Here is a 15,575-nt window from a genome sequence, read left to right on the forward strand (position 1 = left end):
CTAAACCCCTGCGGACAATATTCTTCATCATCCTCTGATATTAGAAATTCTAAAATATCATCATATCTTTCATTATAAATATCCTCCATATTTCTGAAGATATTTTCTTAATTTTTCTTATTTGAAATCATTTATCTCTTCGCGCTATCTGTATTACATCATAAAAGAAACTATTTTAGTTTCTAAATTCTGAAACATTCAAGTTTAAAATAGGAATATTTTGAAGTAGTGTTGGGAACTGAAGCATGAATTAGTATAATATAATGACACTTGATCAATGTGATTATATTACAGTAAGTCATGCTGAGTTTCTAAATGGAACGTGATGATTCACAGATCATAACATCATCATGTGCCATGTTATATGACTCTTGTATTCTATTTAACCTCTAAAATATCAAGAAAATATTTCTTGATGATTCGGCCTTTTCTAAGGTATTCTAGTAATTTGACAAGTCAAGATCGTGCCATCACAATTTCCTTCCTAGAACATTAACAATGTTCATTCCGAAATTCATATCTGTGAATTCTGGACCATTACAAGCGGTGCTTAATCGCAAGAAGAAGAAACGAAAGGACAAAACTCCGAAATAGAAATTGGGGTATAAATTGCAGCAAATAAAAGAGAGCATTAACTGTGAATGATAATGATTATAGAAGACATAAGCAGAGACTTTGAAATATAAGGGAACGTATAAAGCCCAACGACAAACTAGAAATTATAAACCATATATATCGATGCATATAGCAATATAAAGACACGGGAGAACTAGAAACACTATAAACCCAAGAGTATAGTAGAAGTAAATAGATTCTTTCGGCGGTAGATGAAAAAGAAGAATGACCGATATGAAAGTTAGAAGAATATTGAGAATTAGAACTGGATGGAGCATATTGATGAATACTTTAAAATATGAGTTGAGAGGGAAAGAATAGAAGGTGATGAAACATGACTAGGAACTTAGAAATCAATAGATTTAACTCACACAATGGCGGAATAAGTAAATCAAACCCTCTAGTGAATAGGTTAAGTTTTTTTTTTTTGATTAATTTAGTCAAACCACAACTAAATCAAGTGTGATTAGATCAACACCTAGAGCTATTATTCACCACCTGGGTGATTTGGACTGAGAGAGAGAGAATCGGAGGAGCTCACTAGATCTGAGTGTGTGTAACAAATGAGAGGCTTAACCTAAAATGAAGAACATAAGACTTTATATACCCCTGCTGTTGACTCACCCATACGATTCATTCATCACACGTACGAGTTGGCTTCATCAGCCGTACGGGTGATCACTCACTCATGTCTTCTCATTTAGGTTGTAATTGTGACTTAGCTCAGCATCAACCGTTCGTATGAGCTTGTCAGCCGTACTAGTGAGGCTTCACTCGTACGTCTGACTAAGTCTAACATAGTCAAACATCTAAATCTCGTTCCTGCAGTTCCTGTAACCACATACAAACACGGATAGGATAATAACGAGCAATCATGGTGGCCTGTAAACTGTTGTACCTGCAATGGACGTGGGTAGATGTCTAGGGACTTGCATAAAATGCATCAACAGAAGGTGTGAGTTGTAAGGAAACGAAGGAGGTGAATTTATAAGAAAATCTCCGAAAGAACAATTAAAATGGACGATAACATTTAAAGAGGATCCTAATTCCCTTGAGTACCGGAGAGTCAAATCTTATTAAGAAGATTTTCTTCAAATCCCTTAAAATCTAGGAATCAATCATATCTACGTCAAATGATAAGATGAATCTACACTTACTCATTTCACTCTTCTATGTTAGCTTCATTCGTACTCTTCATATAAATGGATTGTTTATCCAAATTATTCGCTGATGATAAAACTCTAATTTTCAGCCCGTATGCATCATGAAAACATACTTATTTATCATTCACGACCTTTCCACTCAAATTTCGGGACGAAATTTCTTTAACGGATAGGTACTGTGATAACCCGGAAATTTCCAACCAAATTTAAACTTTAATCTTTATATGTTTCCGACACGATAAGCAATATTTGTTAAGTTAAATTTCAAGAATTTTAAACTATGTTCATACATTCATTCAACCTCGATCAAGTTCCAACGATTCACGAACCATTAAACGAATATGATTATATATGTATATGTGTATATATATTATAACTTGAAATGTAAACAAAATATTAGATTAAATACTTTATATGATTGTATCTGTTTCAAAATGTTTATCAATGGAATTAGAAGACAAGATCAAATGATTGAATTATCAGATATATTGAATTATGATTACAAGTCTCTGTTGAAAGGCCCACGTTGATTTGAGAAATCTTTCCATTTTAACAATATTCGAAAAATGGTAAAGTGATTTATAAATAAGAACAAATTGTCAATCATTGAAAACTAGACAAAGGATAGTGGAAGATTGAATCTCATAAAGACTCGATTGATCTATTTAGTTTCAAACGTACAAAAACGTTTTCAGTTTAAAAAGAACTTTATTATTAAAATGTATATAACTTTTATAAATATCTAGAACCACTTTTGATAACTCATTACTTAACTAGTATGATAAAATAACGATATTTATATTTTATTTTATTAAACAATTTAAATTAATATTATATATATTTATACGCGTATTATACGTACATAGTTTTATACTTTTACTATACTTAAACTTTACCTCTACTTTATTTTTACTTTACTTTAACTTTAATAATTCACTTTAATAATTCATACTTTAATAATTCACTTTAATAATTCATACTTTAATAATTCACTTTAATAATTCATACTTTAATAATTCACTTTAATAATTCATACTTTAATAATTCACTTTAATAATTCAAAAATCTATTATAAATAGAGTTCATTAGGTTTCATTATTTCATAGAAACTTGAAAATATTTTTCTCTAAACTCTCTCAATCGATTTACATATATATATTTACTCCGTATTATTTCAAGATATTATTAGTATACATAATATATTACGACGGAGTGCTGTCCGAGTGATTTCGAAATTGTTTTTCGAGTAGGATAGGATTAAGGAAATTATGGGTTATAGCTATGGAGGTGATTGAGTATGGTTCATGGGTATGCTCGTGAGGTCAATATAGTGTGTATCATTTCCGTTGTGTCTACGTACCTTTCCTGCAATATTGAATCTCAATATTGATACGTGAGTACTCATAATTTAACTTTTACATACTAATAGTGTATCCCTGACTAATGCTCGAGTATTTAGGATTATGCGTGCTTGTACTTTTGATATTGCCCTTAGACAGGTTAGGTTGAATCTTGAATTAGTTACACTTGCGGTTGAGATAAGGTATAAGATATGCATGTCCTTGGAAAGCTAGCGAAAAATTAAGAACTTTTCCTTTAGATATCGAATGGTTTCGATGAACGGATTAGAAGTTATAATCAATTGAATTTTCGATATTTTTATTAAAAATGATTATTATTATCGTCGTTCTAGTTTTATCTTATTATTATCATTATTATTATCTTTATCAATAAAAGGGATTTATCATTAAAAATTGTTATTTTTTTTATTATTACTATCGTTATTATCGTTAAAGTTATAATTAGTATTATTATTATTATCCAATTATTATTATTATTATTATTATTATTATTAGTATTATTATTATTATTATCATTATTAATATATATATCATTATTTAAAAATGGTTATTGTTATTGTTATTATTATTATTACTATATTATCATTAAGATAATTATTAGTATTATCGTTAATAATGTTATAGTAACTATCATTATTAATATTAGTGTAATTAAAACAAATATTTGTAACACCTAATTATTTTGATTACTATTATTATCATTATTATGAACACGATATAAAAGACGATTAAAAGCTATTAAACGAAACGATTAGGAAATAATGAGTAAGAGTATCATGATGAAATTAAAATATTATAAGATATTCATTTAGATAAAATTATCGTTCTTATTATTTTTATCATTACTATTATTATTAAAAGTATCGTTAGTATTAAAACTATCATTTTAACAAAAATTATCATTTTAATAGAAATGTCATTGTTACTATAAAATATTATTATTATTATTATTTTAAATAGAATTATTATTTTAAAGATAATATTAAAAATTATCGTAAATATTAAAGTTATCATAATTAGAATTATCGTTTTATCATAATGTCATCTTAGTAATTATAAATATTGATATTTTTATAATAATAATTATTATTACAAAATAATACAACTTTTACTTACTATCATTATAGATATTATTTTATCAAATAAATATGTGATACAAACATATTTTACTACATGTAATAACTTACTTTAATAATACCTATCATATTATCTTTATGATATTAAATGAACATGGCCTATAAATTTTATTACTTAATATATATAAAAGTATATTTTATTATATAAATTTAATATAAAATTTTATTTATTAATAAATAAATTATATTATTTACTCTAATAAATCTTTTAAAAATATTTAAAAATATAAAACGACGATATTTAAACTATATATTAATCATGTATAGATTTTTGGAAATTATTTTGAGTCAAATTTACTTTTGTTGACTTTTGCATATTAGTCTCGAGCATTAGGATTGTGGTACACTATGACTTGACGTAATTTGTTAGACAAATATTGACCAACACATAAATATATATAATTAATTTAGGTTCGTGAATCCGAGGCCAACCTTGCACTTGTTCAATGACGTTATATGTATTTTTACTACGAAATACAGTATGGTGAGTTTCATTTGTCTTTTTACCCTTTATATTTTTGGGACTGAGAATACATGCGCTTTTATAAATGTTTGACAAAATAGACACAAGTAATTGAAACTACATTCTATGGTTGAATTATCGAAATCGAATATGCCCCTTTTTATTAAAGTCTGGTAATCTAAGAATTAGGGAACAGACACCCTAATTGACGCGAATCCTAAAGATAGATCTATTGGGCCTAACAAACCCCATCCAAAGTACCGGATGCTTTAGTACTTCGAAATTTATATCATGTCCGAAGGAGGATCCCGGAATGATAGGGGATATTCTTATATGTATCTAGTTAATGTCGGTTACCAGGTGTTCACCATATGAATGATTATTTTTGTCTCTATGCATGGGACGTATATTTATGAGAACTGGAAATGAAATTCTTGTGGTCTATTAAAATGATGGAAATAAATGATTATGATAAACTAATGAACTCACCAACCTTTTGGTTGACACTTTAAAGCATGTTTATTCTCAGGTGTTAAAGAAATCTTTCGCTGTGCATTTGCTCATTTTAAAGATATTACTTGGAGTCTTTCATAGCATATTTCGAAGAACGTTGTATTCGAGTCATTGAGTTCATCAAAGATTATTAATAAATCAATTTATAGTTGGATAGTGGATATTATGAAATGGTATGCATGCCTGTCAATTTTCGATGTAAAGAAAGTTTGTCTTTTAAAAACGAATGCAATGTTTGTAAAATGTATCATATAGAGGTCAAATACCTCGTAATGTAATCAACTATTGTGAATCGTTTATAATGTATATGAACGGGTCCTTTCAGTTGGTATCAGAGCGGTGGTCTTAGCGAACCAGGTCTGCATTAGTGTGTCTAACTGATAAGTCGATAGGATGCATTAGTGAGTCTGGACTTCGACCATGTCTGCATGTCAAAAGTTTTGCTTATCATTTTGTGTCGAAAATTAACTGCTTATCATCCTCAGGAAATTACCTGCTTATCATTTTTAGTCTAAGACACGTCTTGCTGCATTGATTGCATGAATAGTGTATAGACAAAAATTCATATCTTAGCATATCTGCTAAATCATATCTTATCGTATCTGTTACTTTAAACTTTGCCTGACATATCCCGCAAAGTCCTCCGTAATCTACGAAATCTTTTGATCTATATATATATATATATATATATATATATATATATATATATATATATATATATATATATATATATATATATATATATATATATATATATATATATATATATATATATATATATATATATTCTATGTAATTAGAATACCATCCGTTAGCCAAAATCATTTCATTTCAAAAAAAAAAATCCTTTATCCAATCGTACTAAATGGAATTCGTCATCAGTTCAAGTCACTCAGATTCCGAAATGGAATCCCATTCAAGCTCCGAAAGCAGTGTGACCGGAATAGATCAACCAATCAGTCATCACCTATTCTGGATGAATTGGGGATGGGTTCGTAGCCTCCTCAATCATTGGAGACAAGAAGAAGGTGATCCTTTCTATCCACCACATTGCCCTCTTGACGAAGAACCTGAAGCACTTACCGGCGAACCTGTCCGAAACACCATTTTCTCGCTCATTTCCAGAGTATCTCGTCACGATTATATATTACATCAAATTTTAGATTTTATTTATCCGCTCCTCCGAACCGACAATCACCCCGGTGTAATAGAAGAAGTCAACGAACTTCGCGCTCGGGTAGTGGCTTTGGAGAATATGGTGCAGAGATTACAAACACCAGCAGCAGCATCAGCAGCATAACTAGTACCACCATCATCAACGCCAACAGTACCATTACCACCTCCAACCACAACCGCGTCGTAAACCTCACCTTCATAATCTGTCCCACGAGCATCAACGTCATACGCACCATAGATACCAAGGAGTACCAACAACAATAACTGACGAAGTATTAATTCATAACTTCATTGGAGAAACATTCCGCGGCGATTATGTAATCTGTAAAGTCTTAGAGATTATCTAATCTAGCCCTAACCATAAATCAGTTAAGCAAACCAAAATGATAGAAGGAAGAGTAGAAACCCTGACAAAAATGGTGTGTGATTAACAAGCTAAACTTGCTTTACCAACAGCATCAACAGTACCGTCAGCGTTACCAGCATCGTCAGTACAGTCAACATTCGAATCAACAACACCGATAACATCACAAACTCCGTCAGTTCAAGAATCACTGTGGACATCATTACGAATCAATAACGTGTATATTGTATCAACGAGTTATGAAGAATTAACTCATTCCCTCTAAAGAAATTATATGTATATTATATTATATTATATTATATTATATTTTATATATATATATATATATATATATATATATATATATATATATATATATTTTGAAATAAATCTTTCCGTGCTAAGCTATTGTGTGTGAATCTTAACTACTCGGTTAATTCATATTACAAATATGCAATAATGTACGTCCTTCGGCCGCAACTTAACCAGCGTTAACTACAATCTCTGTTGCAATTCAACAAATTCCAATTCATAATAAATCAAGTATATATTTGATTTTACACTTTCATCATCGATGTACCCGAAACTTTTCAGATAACATCATTCGTACTTTGCGAAATTCACAAGAATTCCACGAACCGAACATCATACATCAACAAATAACGAAGTATTGATTCATAATTTCAATGTCATTAAAGAAATACTGCGTAAAAGTTATGTACTTTTTAAAGCCTTTAGGGATTATTCAATTCTAGTTTCAACCGTAAATCAAATGAGTTTAATTTAACATTAACTCATTAAATTTATGTTACATCTGAAGAAAATATACATATATATATTTTTATAAAGACTGTAATAAAATTCTTTTGTACAAAATATTAATTGTGAATTTTTTTTAACGGGTAGGTAATACCCGAGAGATATATAAATTCACAATTAATATGTTACATTCTTCGAATCTGATTCAGCAAATCATCCATTATACTCCCTACTTTCACAACAATATACATTCTTTTATAGAAATCAAAACAACCATACTCATTCAAAATTTAAATACATATTCTGATTTTGAAATCTCAAAATTCAACTTGAGATATGACCAAAATCATCACTCTTAGATCCTTACATCTTTCACAAGCTATATTTTGACTTCAAAACTGTGTTAGAATATCAAATGTATGTTAACGATTACAATCTGTGTTCAAACCCTTCGAAAATTTCTGAAGACACTTCGAATGATGAGCAATCAAGATGATGATCCAACCACATGTTACCCATAGTTATGTACCCGAAAAACTCTTGAAACCAAAGTAAAAGTTTAAACAACGTATTCGCGTCAGATTCTTTGGCATTTATTAGCAAAAATAACTTTGCGACTCCTATTCAAAGTAGCCAGTTTTGTCACAGCTCCAGCAAGTCAACTTCGACTTTTCAGTCAGACTAACCTTATTATAACCTTGAGATATACACCATCGTTACCAGGGAACCTTTTACATTCCACCACATTATTAGCAGATGTACCAACAACTTCATTACCCTTTGACTTTAGCCTCTCCAAAAAGTCATTATAATTATTCATTGAAACCCCATCATTTACTCATTCGCATCTTGTAATGAGAATTGCCATACGAATCATTGGGAATTAGCAATCAGTATTTTGAAATCTCGCAGCATGTCTACGCCAATAGTTATATGTGTATATATAACGTCTATCTTCTGGACTTAATTTGAATGTGAAGTTTCTGAAAAACACTCCGAACTACGAATTGGTTCTCCGAAAATGGAAAAAAAAAATGCTGATGAAGCAGCAAAAACTATAAACGACTTTAAATGGTAAAAGTTGGATGATAATGATGAAGTGTACTGGCAAAGCGCAGAAAAATAGAAGTTTTGGAACTGGAAAATGGATTGAGCAAAGTAGGAAGGAGGCTGTGGACAAATTATAAAGACTGAACCTGACTTCAAAGGATCCAAATGATTCAGTACCTACTGAAGTCATTAATGAATACCTTTCTCTTGACTCTAAACCCCTGCGGACAATATTCTTCATCATCCTCTGATATTAGAAATTCTAAAATATCATCATATCTTTCATTATAAATATCCTCCATATTTCTGAAGATATTTTCTTATTTGAAATCATTTATCTCTTCGCGCTATCTGTATTACATCATAAAAGAAACTATTTTAGTTTCTAAATTCTGAAACATTCAAGTTTAAAATAGGAATATTTTGAAGTAGTGTTGGGAACTGAAGCATGAATTAGTATAATATAATGACACTTGATCAATGTGATTATATTACAGTAAGTCATGCTGAGTTTCTAAATGGAACGTGATGATTCACAGATCATAACATCATCATGTGCCATGTTATATGACTCTTGTATTCTATTTAACCTCTAAAATATCAAGAAAATATTTCTTGATGATTCGGCCTTTTCTAAGGTATTCTAGTAATTTGACAAGTCAAGATCGTGCCATCACAATTTCCTTCCTAGAACATTAACAATGTTCATTCCGAAATTCATATCTGTGAATTCTGGACCATTACAAGCGGTGCTTAATCGCAAGAAGAAGAAACGAAAGGACAAAACTCCGAAATAGAAATTGGGGTATAAATTGCAGCAAATAAAAGAGAGCATTAACTGTGAATGATAATGATTATAGAAGACATAAGCAGAGACTTTGAAATATAAGGGAACATATAAAGCCCAACGACAAACTAGAAATTATAAACCATATATATCGATGCATATAGCAATATAAAGACACGGGAGAACTAGAAACACTATAAACCCAAGAGTATAGTAGAAGTAAATAGATTCTTTCGGCGGTAGATGAAAAAGAAGAATGACCGATATGAAAGTTAGAAGAATATTGAGAATTAGAACTGGATGGAGCATATTGATGAATACTTTAAAATATGAGTTGAGAGGGAAAGAATAGAAGGTGATGAAACATGACTAGGAACTTAGAAATCAATAGATTTAACTCACACAATGGCGGAATAAGTAAATCAAACCCTCTAGTGAATAGGTTAAGTTTTTTTTTTTGATTAATTTAGTCAAACCACAACTAAATCAAGTGTGATTAGATCAACACCTAGAGCTATTATTCACCACCTGGGTGATTTGGACTGAGAGAGAGAGAATCGGAGGAGCTCACTAGATCTGAGTGTGTGTAACAAATGAGAGGCTTAACCTAAAATGAAGAACATAAGACTTTATATACCCCTGCTGTTGACTCACCCATACGATTCATTCATCACACGTACGAGTTGGCTTCATCAGCCGTACGGGTGATCACTCACTCATGTCTTCTCATTTAGGTTGTAATTGTGACTTAGCTCAGCATCAACCGTTCGTATGAGCTTGTCAGCCGTACTAGTTGTAGTGACCCGAACTTTTCCATGTTTATATATATTAATTGAGATTGATATTTACATGATTAAATGTTTCCAACATGTTAAGCAATCAAACTTGTTAAGACTTGATTAATTGAAATATGTTTCATATAGACAATTCACCACCCAAGTTGATCGGTGATTCACGAACGTTAAAACTTGTAAAAACTATATGATGACATATATATGGATATATATATATATATAGTTAACATGATACTATGATAAGAAAACATATCATAAAGTATATTAACAATGAACTACATATGTAAAAACAAGACTACTAACTTAATGATTTTTAAACGAGACATATATGTAACGATTATCGTTGTAAAGACATTTAATGTATATATATCATATTAAGAGATATTCATACATGATAATATCATGATAATATAATAATTTAAAATCTCATTTGATATTATAAACATTGTGTTAACAACATTTAACAAGATCGTTAACCTAAAGGTTTCAAAACAACACTTACATGTAACGACTAACGATGACTTAACGACTCAGTTAAAATGTATATACATGTAGTGTTTTAATATGTATTTATACACTTTTGAAAGACTTCAATACACTTATCAAAATACTTCTACTTAACAAAAATGCTTACAATTACATCCTCGTTCAGTTTCATCAACAATTCTACTCGTATGCACCCGTATTCGTACTCGTACAATACACAGCTTTTAGATGTATGTACTATTGGTATATACACTCCAATGATCAGCTCTTATCAGCCCATGTGAGTCACCTAACACATGTGGGAACCATCATTTGGCAACTAGCATGAAATATCTCATAAAATTACAAAAATATGAGTAATCATTCATGACTTATTTACATGAAAACAAAATTACATATCCTTTATATCTAATCCATACACCAACGACCAAAAACACCTAGAAACACTTTCATTCTTCAATTTTCTTCATCTAATTGATCTCTCTCAAGTTCTATCTTCAAGTTCTAAGTGTTCTTCATAAATTCCAAAAGTTCTAGTTTCATAAAATCAAGAATACTTTCAAGTTTGCTAGCTCACTTCCAATCTTGTAAGGTGATCATCCAACCTCAAGAAATCTTTGTTTCTTACAGTAGGTTATCATTCTAATACAAGGTAATAATCATATTCAAACTTTGGTTCAATTTCTATAACTATAACAATCTTATTTCAAGTGATGATCTTACTTGAACTTGTTTTCGTGTCATGATTCTGCTTCAAGAACTTCGATCCATCCAAGGATCCATTGAAGCTAGATCCATTTTTCTCTTTTCCAGTAGGTTTATCCAAGGAAATTAAGGTAGTAATGATGTTCATAACATCATTCGATTCATACATATAAAGCTATCTTATTCAAAGGTTTAAACTTGTAATCACTAGAACATAGTTTAGTTAATTCTAAACTTGTTCGCAAACAAAAGTTAATCCTTCTAACTTGACTTTTAAAATCAACTAAACACATGTTCTATATCTATATGATATGCTAACTTAATGATTTAAAACCTGGAAACACGAAAAACACCGTAAAACCGGATTTACGCCGTCGTAGTAACACCGCGGGCTGTTTTAGGTTAGTTAATTAAAAACTATGATAAACTTTGATTTAAAAGTTTTTATTCTGAGAAAATGATTTTTATTATGAACATGAAACTATATCCAAAAATTATGGTTAAACTCAAAGTGGAAGTATGTTTTCTAAAATGGTCATCTAGACGTCGTTCTTTCGACTGAAATGACTACCTTTACAAAAACGACTTGTAACTTATTTTTCCGACTATAAACCTATACTTTTTCTGTTTAGATTCATAAAATAGAGTTCAATATGAAACCATAGCAATTTTATTCACTCAAAACGGATTTAAAATGAAGAAGTTATGGGTAAAACAAGATTGGATAATTTTTTTCATTTTAGCTACGTGAAAATTGGTAACAAATCTATTCCAACCATAACTTAATCAACTTGTATTGTATATTATGTAATCTTGAGATACCATAGACACGTATACAATGTTTCGACCTATCATGTCGACACATCTATATATATTTCGGAACAACCATAGACACTCTATATGTGAATGTTGGAGTTAGCTATACAGGGTTGAGGTTGATTCCAAAATATATATAGTTTGAGTTGTGATCAATACTGAGATACGTATACACTGGGTCGTGGATTGATTCAAGATAATATTTATCGATTTATTTCTGTACATCTAACTGTGGACAACTAGTTATAGGTTACTAACGAGGACAGCTGACTTAATAAACTTAAAACATCAAAATATATTAAAAGTGTTGTAAATATATTTTGAACATACTTTAATATATATGTATATATTGTTATAGGTTCGTGAATCAACAGTGGCCAAGTCTTACTTCCCGACGAAGTAAAAATCTTTGAAAGTGAGTTATAGTCTCACTTTTAAAATCTAATATTTTTGGGATGAGAATACATGCAGGTTTTATAAATGATTTACAAAATAGACACAAGTACGTGAAACTACATTCTATGGTTGAATTATCAAAATCGAATATGCCCCTTTTTATTAAGTCTGGTAATCTAAGAATTAGGGAACAGACACCATAATTGACGCGAATCCTAAAGATAGATCTATTGGGCCTAACAAACCCCATCCAAATTACCGGATGCTTTAGTACTTCGAAATTTATATCATATCCGAAGGGTGTCCCGGAATGATGGGGATATTCTTATATATGCATCTTGTTATTGTCGGTTACCAGGTGTTCACCATATGAATGATTTTTATATCTATGTATGGGATATGTATTGAAATATGAAATCTTGTGGTCTATTGTTACGATTTGATATATATAGGTTAAACCTATAACTCACCAACATTTTTGTTGACGTTTAAAGCATGTTTATTCTCAGGTGAATATTAAGAGCTTCCGCTGTTGCATACTAAAATAAGGACAAGATTTGGAGTCCATGTTTGTATGATATTGTGTAAAAACTGCATTCAAGAAACTGATTTCGATGTAACATATTTGTATTGTAAACCATTATGTAATGGTCGTGTGTAAACAGGATATTTTAGATTATCATTATTTGATAATCTACGTAAAGCTTTTTAAACCTTTATTTATGAAATAAAGGTTATGGTTTGTTTTAAAAATGAATGCAGTCTTTGAAAAACGTCTCATATAAAGGTCAAAACCTCGCAACGAAATCAATTAATATGGAACGTTTTTAATCAATAAGAACGGGACATTTCAGTTGGTATCCGAGCGTTGGTCTTAGAGAACCAGAAAATTTGCATTAGTGTGTCTTATCGAGTTGTTAGGATGCATTAGTGAGTCTGGACTTCGACCGTGTTTTCTTTAAAAATGATTGCTTAACATTTTTGTTGGAAACTATATATTTTTAACATATGAATATTATGTGATATATTAATCTCTTAACGTGTTTGATATTATATGATAGATGTCTACCTCTAGAACAAGTCCCATTGACTCACCTAATAATAATGAAGAGTCAAATGTAAATTGGAATGATTTGTGGACTGATTCACAAGTTCCCGAAGAGGAACCGGAAGAAGAGTCGGAACCGGAAGAAGAATCGGAACCGGAAGAAGAATCGGAACCGGATGAAGAAATAGAACCGGTGGGGGAAATAATAAAACGGTTAAGTAAAAGAAAATCCTCAACCAACCGACCAAAGTTAATTATGGTCAATGGTGTTTCCGCCAAGGAAGAAAAATATTGGGAGGATTACCAATTCTCCGATGAATCGGATTCCGACGAGAATTCCGATGATGTTATAGAAATTACCCCAACTGAATTTAAAAAGGCAAAAGAAAATAATAAGGGAAAGAGCATAAAAATAGAGAAATCTAATTCCAACCCCGATGAACTTTATATGTATCGTCAACCCCCGAAGTCCTTAAGTTGTAACAATGACCCGGGAACCTCTAAACCACCAGGTTTTTCTAAACCAATGTGGACAACGACGGCTCGTATTAGGGGAACATCATATATCCCTAGAAACTTGGCAAAACGAACCAAAACCGAAGAAGAAGAAACGAGCGAGTCGGAATAAGATAGTTGTATTCGTGTGGTGTAATATATGTAATATAGTGTTCTTATGCTTTATGATATATGTAAAAATTGCTTGTATTAATAAGTATTTTTTTTATGAATCTAACTCTTGTCTATTTTACAGTTTAAAAACACAAAATGGATAGACAACCCAATATTTTAAGAGACCTACCCGGAGACATGATTGATGAAATCTTGTCTAGAGTCGGCCAGAATTCTTCGGCACAACTATTTAAGGCGAGATCAGTTTGTAAGACATTCGAAGAACGTTCCAAGAATGTCTTGGTTTATAAGAGACTTTCGTTTGAAAGATGGGGGATATCACATTGGGAAACCCATAAGTTACGATGTGTTTACTTTGACGCATATATTGCGGGGAACCCAAATGCTATTTTACGCAACGGGTTAAGAAATTATTTTGACTCAATATATCCGAATATTGGACTTCGTGATTTAGAAAAAGCGGCTAACATGCAACATAAAGAAGCATGTTATGCTTACGGATTAGTAATGTTCGCTTCTCACCAAAGTGAGAACAAGAACATCGGGCTACAACTATTAAACAAAACGTTTCCACAAGTGACGGAGTCGGTAATTGGGGTAAGAAATGAGGTTTTTAGATTATTACGGGACTGTTGGACATTACGTAACCCTCGTCCCTTTGATGACGTTACAACACGCTGTCTTATCAACGGCCATAACGGTTATGTTGCACAAGACCAAGGATGGGAAGTAGTCGTAGTAAAACAAGAATGCATGACTTGTTTCTGGACGTATGAATTACGTGTCTTTATTGCCTTTGCTGAACGACTTGTGTACTAGCTAGAATTGTCTTCACAACTATCTTGTATCAAAGTTATTGTGTGCTATATTTCATGCTTTATGTAAAATAAGTGGTATTGTAAGTTTGTAAAATATTATATAAAAGTTGAACGCGAAATATTATTATAATCATTTTTTCATATAGAATTGTAGTAGTTGAATTGTATATTAGCTACTAAGTATGAACTTAACGGGTAGGTACTACCCGAATTTAAACTTATAAAATGCTAATATGAAGAAAAAGCTTTTATAAATGAGTTCATATTATGCTACGAAATACTATTAACTACTCTTAATATTCTATATGATTAACTTGTTCCATTTAACTATTTTGAAGGAAATGGCACCGACTACTCGACACACCGTGAATATGAATGAAGAGGAATTCCGTACTTTTCTAGCTTCAAACATAACCGCAGTACAGGCTGCGCTACATACCAACAATAACCTTGGATCTAGCAGTACAGGAAATCGTGTAGGATGCACCTACAAAGAATTCACTGCCTGCAAACCTT

This window comes from Rutidosis leptorrhynchoides, chromosome 7 (genome assembly GCF_046630445.1).
Source record: "Rutidosis leptorrhynchoides isolate AG116_Rl617_1_P2 chromosome 7, CSIRO_AGI_Rlap_v1, whole genome shotgun sequence".
Classification (NCBI taxonomy): domain Eukaryota; kingdom Viridiplantae; phylum Streptophyta; class Magnoliopsida; order Asterales; family Asteraceae; genus Rutidosis; species Rutidosis leptorrhynchoides.